Source organism: Salvelinus sp. IW2-2015, unplaced genomic scaffold (assembly GCF_002910315.2).
Source record: "Salvelinus sp. IW2-2015 unplaced genomic scaffold, ASM291031v2 Un_scaffold2107, whole genome shotgun sequence".
In the NCBI taxonomy this organism is placed as follows: Eukaryota; Metazoa; Chordata; class Actinopteri; order Salmoniformes; family Salmonidae; genus Salvelinus; species Salvelinus sp. IW2-2015.
In genome coordinates this window covers 1-11,552 of record NW_019943445.1, presented here as the reverse complement: position 1 = coordinate 11,552, position 11,552 = coordinate 1, and the positions used below count along the sequence as shown (strand labels likewise).

Below are 11,552 nucleotides of genomic sequence, written 5' to 3'. Positions count from 1 at the left end.
GTAGTAGGTGATGTGTCTAGTTACCTGGTAGTAGTGGTAGGTGATGTGTCTAGTTACCTGGTAGTAGTAGTAGGTGATGTGTTCTAGTTACCTGGTAGTAGTGTAGTGATGTGTCTTAGTTACCTGTAGTAGTGGTAGCGATGTGGTTAGTTACCTGGTAGTAGTGGAGGTGATGTTCTAGTTACCTGGTAGTAGAGGTAAGTGATGTGGTCTAGTTACCTGGTAGTAGTGGTAGGTGATGTGTCTAGTTACCTGGTTAGTGTGGTAGTAGTGTGTCTAGTTACCTGTAGTAGTAGTAGGTGATGTGTTCTAGTTACCTGGTAGTAGTGGTAGATGGATGTGCTAGTTACCTGGCAGTAGTGGTAGGTTGATATTGTCTAGTTACCTGGTAGTAGGTGATGTGTCTAGTTACCTGTTGTAGTGGGTAGTGATGTGTCTAGTTACCTGGTAGTAGTGGTAGGTGATGTGTCTAGTTATGGTAGTAGTGTAGGTGATGTGTCTAGTACCGGGTGGTAGTGATGTGTCTAGTTTACCTGGTAGTAGTGGTAGTGATGTGTCTAGTTACCTGGTAGTAGTGATACTACTACCAGGTAACTAGACACATCACCTACCACTACTACCAGGTAACTAGACACATCACCTACTACCAGGTAACTAGACACATCACCTACCACCAGGTCATCTGCAGTTAACTAGGTTTTTGATGGAATGTTGTATTCTCTCTCTCCAAAGTAAATATTTTTTGTTGTTGTAATTTCCGAAGTATCACCAACTATCGTCCCCTTCCTCTGTTCCCAGAACTCGATCCGCCACAACCTTTCTCTGAACCGTTACTTCCTGAAGGTGGCTCGTAGCCAGGAGGAGCCTGGGAAAGGTAGTTTCTGGCGTGTGGACTCGGCCTCGGAGGGCAAGCTGGTGGAACAAGCCTTCAGGAAGAGACGGCAGAGGGGCGTGGCCTGCTTCCGGACGCCGTTCGGACCGCTCTCATCCAGGTACGACCCCTGATATCTGAACCCTGACCTCTAGCTAATCAAGTTTGTGAAGACCAACTGGTTAGTAGAACCAGGTGTGTTAGTGCAGGGTTGTAGTAAAAGCCTGCACACACAGTAGCCTCTCTTCAGACCCTCCTTGATGTAGTGACCTGTAAACCCTCAGTTAAACAGTTAATCTGTCTGTTTCTGCCTCTGTTTAACTCTCTCCTCTCTTTCCTCTCTATCCTCTCTCTCCTCCCCYCTCTCCCCTCTCTCTGCTCTCCCCTCTCTCTGCTCTCTCCTCTCTCTGCTCTCTCCTCTCTCCTCACTGTCAGTTAAACAGATAATCTGTTTGTTTCTGCCTCTGTTTAACTATCTCCCCTCGCTCTCTCTCCCCTCGCTCTCTCTCCGCTCGCTCTCTCTCCCCTCGCTCTCTCTCCCCTCGCTCTCTCTCCCCTCGCTCTCTCTCCCCTCGCTCGCGCTCTCTTCTCCTCTCTTCTCCTCTCTTCTCCTCTCAGTTAAACAGTTATAATCTGTTTTTCTGTCTCTAACTCTCTCCTCTCTCTCTCTGCTTCTGCTCTCGTTTGATTGGATAGAACAAAGTAAGTCTATCTAGCTCGCAGTAAGGTGTGTGTCTGCGTGTGTGTGAGACAATCCTGGAGTGTGTGCTCTTCGCTCTCACCTTTTATTAAGTCCCATTCTCAGTCTGAGTGAGGAGTGTGTTTCACTGGAGGGCGGTGTGTTTCACTGGAGGGCGGTGTGTCTCACTGGAGGGCGGTGTGTTTCACGTGGAGGGGGGCGCGGTGCTGTCTCACTGGAGGGCGGTGTGTGTTTCGACTGAGGGGCGGGTGTGTTTCACTGGAGGGCGGTGTGTTTCACTGAGGGCGGTGTGTTTCACTGGAGGGCGGTGTGTTTTCACTGAGAGGGCGGTGTGTTTCACTGGAGGGCGGTGTGTTCACTGGAGGGCGGTGTGTTTCACTGGAGGGCGGTGTGTCTCACTGGAGGGCGTGTGTTTCACTGGAGGGCGGTGTGTTTTCACTGGAGGGGCGGTGTGTCTCACTGGAGAGGCGGTGTGTTCACTGGAGGGCGGTGTGTTTCACTGGGGAGGCGGTGTGTTCACTGGAGGGCGGTGTGTTCACTGGAGGGCGGTGTGTCTCACTGGAGGGCGGTGTGTTTCACTGGAGGGCGGTTGTGTTTCACTGGAGAGCGGTGTGTTTCACTGGGAGGCGGTGTGCATTTCACTGGAGGGCGGTGTGTCTCACTGGAGGGCGGGTGTGTCTCACTGGAGGGGCGGTGTGTCTCACTGGAGGGCGGTGTGTTTCACTGGAGGGCGGTGTGTTTCACTGGAGGGCGGTGTGTTTGCAGGGTGTAGTGGCCTAATGCTCTTAGCTCTCCGCCCCCCCCGAGGGCCCCAGCCTCCCCCACCCACCAGGGTCTCCTCTCCCCTCCCTCCAGTGGTCTTCAGACCAGAGTGTCTCTCCAGAGAGGGGTCTCCTCTGTCTCACGAACACCATCACCACCACGACCTGGCTCATAAACTGGCCTCCGTACCAGAGTACAGATATACACAGAGCGCCCCAGGTAGGAACACATCTACACCATAAACTGTCCTCCTCACTAGATACAGAGCGCCCCAGGTAGGAACACATCTACACCATAAACTGTCCTCCTCACTAGATACAGAGCCCCCAGGTAGAACACATCTACACCATAAACTGTCCTCCTCACTAGACACAGAGCCCCCCCAGGTAGGAAGACATCTACACCATAAACTGTCCTCCTCACTAGACACAGAGCCCCCCAGGTAGGAAGACATCTACACCATAAACTGTCCTCCTCACTAGATACAGAGCCCCCCCCAAGGTAGGAACACATCTACACCATAAACTGTCCTCCTCACTAGACACAGAGCCCCCAGGTAGGAACACATCTACACCATAAACTGTCCTCACTAGATACAGAGCCCCCCAGGTAGGAACACATCTACACCATAAACTGTCCTCACTAGATACAGAGCCCCCAGGTAGGAACACATCTACACCATAAACTGTCCTCACTAGATACAGAGCCCCCAGGTAGGAACACATCTACACCATAAACTGTCCTCACTAGATACAGAGCCCCCCAGGTAGGAACACAGATGCTCAGACAACTAAAGACATTGTTTGCCCCCCCCCCCCCGGGTTCTCCAGTACACGGCCAGCCTGTCATCATGGCCGCCCCGCCCCACCCCCTGCCCTCGGGGATGGGTAAACCCCTAACCTTGTTCTCAGGCCCCGGGGCCGCTGGGGGACAGACTCTCCACATGCTACAGAGCCCCTCCAACACCCTCACCATGCTCCGTCTGGTCACCACGGCTACGGCCTCCCACTCTCAAACGGGTACATCCTCACCCCCGGCGGGGGGCAGAGTCATGGTATACCGGCGCTGGCCAGCAGGGAGCAGAGGGCGCCAGCGACAGAGAGGTACGGCTAGATTGTGACCCAATCCCAATGGACCCCTATAGACCCTACGATCTGAGAGGATTTGACCAGTGATAGTAATATGGCAATAGTTCTACCTTTGCCCTCTGATAGGCTAGGTAGAAATTTAACCATATTGCTTACACCAATCAAATCCTTTGAAATCTCCACAATTGTATTGTGCTGAAGGTCTGAGGTTCCTATGATCTGATGCACACTTGTATAAACGGACCGTGTGTGAACGGACCGTGTGTGAACGGACCGTGTGTGAACGGACCGTGTGTGTGAATCGGACCGTGTGTGTGAACGGACCGTGTGTGTGAACGGGGACAGTGTGTTGTGAACGGGACCGGTGTGTGGACAGGACCGTGTGTTAAACGGACGTGTGTGAAGGCCGTTGTGGTCGAGCGGACCGTGTAGTTGAACGGGGACGTGTGTGTGAACGGACCGTGTGTATAAACGGACCGTGTGTACCCTGTGTAACGGACGTGTGTGTGAACGGGGACCGTGTGTGTGAACGGACCGTGTGTTAAGCGTGGACGTGTGTAGGAAGACCGTGTGTGTGAACGGGGACCGTGTGTGTGAACGGGGACCGTGTGTGTGAACGGGGACGTGTGTGTGAACGGGGACCGTGTGTGGGAACGGGGACCGTTGTGTTGTGAACGGACCGTGTGTGAACGGACCGTGTGTGTGAACGGACCGTGTTGTGTGAACGGGGACCGTGTGTGTGAACGGGGACCGTGTGTGTGACGGGACCGTGTGTGTGAACGGGGACCGTGTGTGAACGGAGTGACCGTGGTTGTGAACGGACCGTGTGTGAACAGTGCCTTTGGAAGTATTCAGACCCCTTTGACTTTTTCAACATTTTGTTATGTTAAAGCCTATTCTAAAATGGATTTAAAAAAATACTCAATCTTCACACAATAGCCCGTAATGAGAAAGCGAAAAACGTTTTTTTAGCATTTGTGCAAATGTAATATAAATGGTCTGAATACTGAATGTCCTACATATTTTCTCACCCAGACATGTCAAATCAATTGTATTGTCACATTCGCCGAATACAACAGGTGTAGTCACCTGTCACCTTACAGGTGACTAACAATGCAGTTTAAGAAAAATAAGTGAAAAGTAAAAAAATGGAATTAATGTCCAATATATTTCTCCCCCAGACATGAGATATATATATTTACATTGTCATATTGGTGTTCAGGTGTATATTAATATCTGTTATATTTCTCCCCCAGAACACCAGCAGCGAAATATTGGTGTTCAGTGTATATTAATATCTGTTATATTTCTCCCCCAGACACACAGCAGCAGAATATTGGTGTTCAGTGTATATTAATATCTGTTATATTTCTCCCCCCAGACACAGCAGAATATTGGTGTTCAGTGTATATTAATATCTGTTATATTTCATCCCCAGACACCCAGCAGCAGAATAGGGAGCGAGTGATCCAGTCATTGGAGGGAGCTCAGCAGGGGTCAGAGGGCGTAGCCTATCTCTGGGGCTGCACCAACTTCCTGTCCGCCCTGTCACTCAGAACGGCAAACACAACCACCGTCGCCACGGCTACCGGCGTCGCCAACGCTTACGGTACGGCTACCTTAGCAACCGGTGTTTTTTGTTGACGTGGTTGTTATGTTAATGCCGTTGATGTATATGGTGAGTTATATCTCATTATGGTGTTGTGTTGACTCTGTCCTTCCTCTCTCCTCTTCCTCCCCTCCCATCCCCACCCCCAGCTCTGACCAGTCCTCTCCAGATCCTGGCAGCCCAGGCCTCCAGCTCCCCCCCAGTCCTGGTGAGCAGACAGCCCAGCGCGGGGCCTGATGTTGGGCCGGAGGTGCCAGGCGACCCCCAGGCTAAGAGGCCTAAGATGGAGGAGGACGAGGCGGCTCCTCCCATTCAGCAGCCGGTCATCGTGGCTATGAGTTCTCAGCCACACGACAACAGGAAGTAGAACTGCTGAACTCTAACCCCTGACCTGGTGTCTAGAGGAGGAGGAGGAACCTCTCTGGGTGAACCATCTCACCAGTCTGACCCCTGGGTCCCGGTGTCTGCTGGTTCGCCCTCTGACCCCTGACCTCAAACCTCCTACTGATAGCTGTCACGGAACTCTTACTGAAAAGTTATCCATGACTGGTATTGATTAATAACTACCAGTGATCAATAAGCCTGTCCCTGACCTTTAACCCCTGACGCCAGATCTCCCTCTGTAGTGCCATTGGAGACGCAACCCCCCCCCCCCCCCCCAAATGGCACCCTATTCCCTATATAGTGTACTACTTTAAACCAGAGCCCTATTCCCAACATAGTGTACTACTTTAGACCAGAGCCCTATTCCCAACATAGTGTACTACTTTAGACCAGAGCCCTATTCCCAACATAGTGCACTACTTTAGACCAAGGTTTGAGGTAAGGACCAGCAGACACTGTGGCCCAGGAGAGGGGCCCTGCAGAACCCGGTGTGTGTTCTCCTGATCTGTAGCGGAGGAGGAGGAGAGGAGGGAGAAGAGGAGAGGAGGGAGAAGAGGAGAGGAGGGAGGAGAGGAGGGAGGAGGAGAGGAGGAAGGAGGAGGAGGGAGGAGAGGAGAGGAGAGGAGGAGGAGAGGAGGCTAATCTAATTTAGACGGTCTGATTGTGTTTCTTTAATTTCATCATTAGAAGGTGCTGAGTTCTAACCTGGGTCAAACGACACATCTGCAAATACTCTGTATCTATATCCTATAATACGACTGTAATGTGCTGTATGTATAGCTAGATAATACGCTGTAGTATACAAAACTGATGACTCAGTGTCTATCATACTAATGAGCCTGTAATACGCTGTAGTATACCTATAAGACTCTGTATATATTAATGGCTGTAGTATACTATAATACTCTGTAGTATACCCATGATACACTGTAGTATACTATAATTACACTGTATATATATAATACTCTGTAGTGTACTATAATACTCTAGTATGCTATAATACTGGTACTATACTATAATGCTGTAATACGCTGTAGATTGTTTTTGTATTATGATTAAAATGATAAAATGAGAAATCAACTGATAGTAAATAGGTCATGACTCCTGTATCTTACTCCATAGCGAATAGCGATTGGCACAAGCCTGGTATCTATGCGTCTGTAGGTATAACAATTTCTTATACGTCCACACTGTGAGTAATCTATACCATAGCGCTGCTACGTATACTATAAGCATGAATGCTGTAGTCATAACTATAATACGTCCTGCCGTACGTATGGATCCTATATACTCTGTAGGTAAATACTATAGAAACACTGTAGCCATACTTAATATAATGCTGCATGTATACTGAATATAGCGCTGTGGTATACATAGGATACCGCCCTGTAGTAACGTATAGATAATGGCTGTAGGAGTAAAGCGACTCCTATATATACTAGCTGTACGTGTAATCTACGATAGCTCTGTAGCATTAATCTGTAATATCGCTGTAGCTAGGCTATGCGTAAAAAATACCGGTCGTATAAGAGCATAATATCGCTTGGCAGTATAAACTCAAAATGAACAAGCTGGTGGATACTATAGGGAAGTACTGCGCTGTAGCTACTAGCGTATGAAACAACCTAGTGAGTATAAGCTCGCGTTATTAGGAGCCGTTATAACGCTGTGGTACCTACACTGAGATCAATGACGGGCACTGATCAGACACGTGGTATACAGAAATGACACGGTCCCTGCTAAGTTATGTAATTAGTGCTGGAGTCAACGGCTATGAAATAATCCTGGAGGTATGCTAATCAGCCATCAATGCTCTGGACTCTGTAGTATAGGCTATGGACGACCATGCGGTCGCAGAAATACAAGCTGGTAAGCAGACCTATGCGCTATACTCCCCACTACTCTGTCACCTACTACCGGTAGGTATACCTATAATACTCCTGCAGTATACTATAATATCTGGTGGGTATAATGGACTAGTGGGAATCACACTGTAGTGTAATGAGCTCCATGTATCTTTGTTACTAGTAGATGCTGTTAATAGCAGCATACATATAGACTCAGGTCTTGTCGTGCTCTACCAACGGAGCCCCACGGAACACAGCACACCTGACTCGATCAGCTAATTATCAAGCCCTGATTGTGTGAATCAGGTGAGCTGGCTCAGAGTACATACAACATGGTGGAATGTTGGGGTCCACGAGGAAGGTGTGGAGAACCACTGCTATAGTGTGTGCCAGGTGATGCTGCCAATGTGTACGCACCCAGGTGGATCTGCAGCGTGTGGTGACCCAGGTGGTGAATCTCTCAGCTGTGTGTGTACAGTTTCTATATTTAGCATTATCATGATCATTTTCTCCCTATAAAAAGCCTAAATGTTTCTATTGTTTGTTTTTTTTTTTATCTAGGGAGCTTTACTTTTTAACATTAAAGAATGTTTTTAATGTTAAAGGAGGAAGACTTTTATGTTTCGTACGTTTGCAGGACTCGAATTCAGAAACAGGACCTTTTAGGGTGTTTGTTAACGGTGTCACGCGAGAACTGCCTCTCAAACAGGACTTAAATTTTGTAACATTGCAGACTGGTTCAGAACAGGACTTTTTTTGTGAACGTGCAGACTGATTCAGAAGCGGACTTTAATTTTTGTAACAGTTGAGCAGAACTGACTTCACAACAGGACTTTATTTTGTAACCAGTTTGCAGACTGCTTCAGAACGACTTTATTTTGTAAGGCTTTGCAGAGAAGAGAAAGCGTGTTTTCAAGCAAGGACATGGGTGTTGCGTACCTTCGCAGGGAAGGGAGGTAAACCTTCTGGAAGTCTGCGGTCCTAATTGGCATCCTGTCTCCTTCATAGTGCATACTTTCAGACCTTCCAGAAGGTTCTCACTCCTTCCCTGCAAGTCACAAACACCATGTCCTGATCTCGAAACGCGCTCTCTCTCGCAACGTTACAAAATAAAAAAAGACTGTGATACTCTGTAAGCAGAGAACCTTTTTGTCAGGGATGAAGGGTGGACAACATCAACATAACTACACAGCTACAATTTATAATTAAAAAAATAAAATAAATCTAACTCACTTCTCCCTTCTCTTTCTCTCTGACTCTGGTCCGTTTTACTCCCTCACAACCTCTCTCTGGACTCTCATAACTTCTCTCTGACTCTGTCCTGTTTTACTCCTCCTCACCCTCTGTCTAACCTTCTCTCTGACTCTGTCCTGTTTTACTCCTCACCCCTCTGCTCTAACCTTCTCTCTGACTCTGTCCTGTTTTACTCCTCACCCCTCTGCTCTAACCTTCTCTCTGACTCTGTCCTGTTTTACTCCTCACCCCTCGTCTCTAACCTTCTCTCTGACTCTGTCCTGTTTTACTCCTCACCCTCTGCTCTTAACCTTCTCTCTGACTCTGTCCTGTTTTCCTCCTCACTCCTCCTCTGTCTCTCTAGACCCTTCTCTCTGACTCTGTCCTGTTTTACTCCTCACCCCTCTGTCTCTAACCTTCTCTCTGCCTGACTCCTGCTGATCGTCCTGTTAATTACTGCCTCACTTCCCTCTGTCTCTAACCTTCTCTCTGACTCTGTCCTGTTTACTCCTCACCCCTCTGTCTCTTAACCTTTCTCTCTGAACTCTGTCCTGTTTTTACTCCTCACCCTCTCTGACTCTAACCTTCTCTCTGACTCTGTCCTGTTTCCTACCTCCCCTCACTTCTCTGACTCTAACCTTCTCTCTGACTCTGTCCCTGTTTTTACCCTCACATCCCTCCTGTCTCCTAACCTGCTCCTCTCCTGACTCTGTGTCCCTTTTATGACTTCCTCAGTTTCCCCTCTGTCTCTAACTTCTCTCTGACTCTGTCTGAGCTCTTAACTGTGTGACGCTGTTAGGCCTAAGTAGTATGTGCCCTTGTCCCCTGCGCGAATGTCTCCATAGTCCCGCAGCAGTAGAATGCTGGTCCAGAGGTGGTTCTACTGATGGAATTAGAATGTACTAGGTTCTGTGGGGTTCTATTCCTCAGCCTGTCTGTTATAACTAATCAGGACACCATTTTTGTAACACTTCACAATGTTTTATTTTTCTTTGTTTGGTGTTTTCTCATCTGCTGATCACAAGTCTTTATATAAAATCTATGATTGTTGCACAAAAACCAACATAAAAAAAATTAAAAACACTGCTAAACGAAAGCTATTTCAAGGTGGGTTGAGACTATGTTATGTTTAAAGGTGGGTTGAGACTATGTTATGTTTTTTGCTGAAAGTATTTTGCTATTCTATTAAATCCTACTTTTTTTTTTTTTTGGAGAAGAAGAAAAAGTATGTATTTTAAAAATGTTTGATCTGTTTAAAAATTTGTAGCACAAATAAAATTCTCTCATTGATCTGCTGTGTCCAGCAGTCTTTTTTTAATTTTTTAAAATTTGATTTAAATTAACTATAGCTCAAATCACTATATAGCCGAACACATGACTTTTTAAAGGCATTTTCCTAGATCTCTGTGGAGATGGCATTCATGTTAAACGCTGTACAAGGCAGCTGTACATGTGACCCTTCAAAGTGCTTTATCGTGAGCCGTGGGACTAGAACATAGCTTGCATTGAATCACGAAACCCTCTCGTTGACGTTTTGTTTTCGAAAAGAATGCGGACAAAGAGACGTTGTCACTTCCTGTCAACAGTTTATTAATATTCAATAATCCTGTGGTGCCGAGTAGTATAAATATTGAAAAGTTTATCAGACATGAGATCGGGGACATGCTGCATGTATGAAACACAGACTGGTACAAACCGTTTACACTACGAAGTACACATACAAGGTTAAATAATGTCATTGATGTGGAGACAGATGTACATGAGGATATTGGCTTCCAGAACACTGAATCTCCTTCAGGACCCGTTTTATACCTGGTGCTAACATGTGTCCTGATGAACACTGAATCTCCTTCAGGACCCGTCTTATACCTGGTGCTAACATGTGTCCTGATGAACACTGAATCTCCTTCAGGACCCGTTTTATACCTGGTGCTAACATGTGTCCTGATGAACACTGAATCTCCTTCAGGACCCGTCTTATACCTGGTGCTAACATGTGTCCCGATGAACACTGAATCTCCTTCAGGACCTGTTTTATACCTGGTGCTAACATGTGTCCTGATGAACACTGAATCTCCTTCAGGACCTGTTTTATACCTGGTGCTAACATGTGTCCTGATGAACACTGAATCTCCTTCAGGACCTGTTTATACCTGGTGCTAACATGTGTCCTGATGAACATTGAATCTCCTTCAGGACCCGTTTTATACCTGGTGCTAACATGTGTCCCGATGAACACTGAATCTCCTTCAGGACCCGTTTATTACCTGGTGCTAACATGTGTCCTGATGAACACTGAATCTCCTTCAGGACCCGTCTTATACCTGGTGCTAACATGTGTCCTGATGAACACTGAATCTCCTTCAGGACCCGTTTTATACCTGGTGCTAACATGTGTCCTGATCTTGTCCACATTCTTTCTTTTTTTTCTCCCAGGTGTGTACGATTTTAAAACAAGTGATTGTGATCCGATCTCTCTGACCAGCTGCCGAGGTAGTCAGGGAGACGTATCTTTATGTTAAGAGTGTAAACAGATCTGGATTATCAAACTTTAAAATCATTGGCAGGTGGCACCATTGACTCGAGGTATCGCTTTACGCTGAAATAAACAAAGGCCATCAGTAAGAATAGAACCTGTGACCTCTGGTCCACGGGCCAGCAGAGGGGAGAGCCTTGTCCACTGGGCCAGCAGTGGGGAGAGCCTTGTCCACTGGGCCAGCAGAGGGGAGTGTTGTCCACTGGGCCAGCAGAGGGAGGGTCTTGTCCACTGGGCCAGCAGAGAGGAGGGCCTTGTCCACTGGGCCAGCGGAGGGGAGGGCCTTGGCCACTGGGCCAGCGGAGGGGAGGCCTTGTCCACTGGGCCAGCGGAGGGGAGGGCCTTGTCCACTGGGCCAGCAGAGGGGAGGGTCTTGTCCACTGGGCCAGCAGAGGGGAGGGCCTTGTCCACTGGGCCAGCAGAGGGGAGGGTCTTGTCCACTGGGCCAGCAGAGGGGAGGGCCTTGTTGGTAGAGCATGGCGCTTGCAACGCCAGGGTTGTGGGTTCATTTCCCACGGGGTG

The 11,552-nt window shown here is 47.9% G+C and overlaps 2 long non-coding RNA genes and 1 pseudogene across 2 annotated transcripts; 1 reads left to right on the top strand and 2 right to left on the bottom strand.

Moving 5' to 3' along the window:
- On the bottom strand, window positions 1-470 carry LOC112072964 (uncharacterized). Its single transcript, XR_002894432.2, has 3 exons — window positions 386-470; window positions 220-252; window positions 1-57 (listed from the first exon to the last, which is right to left on the bottom strand). It is a non-coding gene; the product is annotated as an uncharacterized lncRNA (long non-coding RNA).
- Window positions 471-741: 271 nt separating this feature from the next.
- LOC112072961 (forkhead box protein K1-like) lies at window positions 742-5,809 on the top strand (annotated as a pseudogene).
- Window positions 5,810-8,485: 2,676 nt separating this feature from the next.
- Window positions 8,486-9,035, bottom strand: LOC139024995 (uncharacterized). Its single transcript, XR_011476407.1, has 3 exons — window positions 8,977-9,035; window positions 8,566-8,910; window positions 8,486-8,503 (listed from the first exon to the last, which is right to left on the bottom strand). It is a non-coding gene; the product is annotated as an uncharacterized lncRNA (long non-coding RNA).
- Between the last annotated feature and the right edge of the window lie 2,517 nt (window positions 9,036-11,552).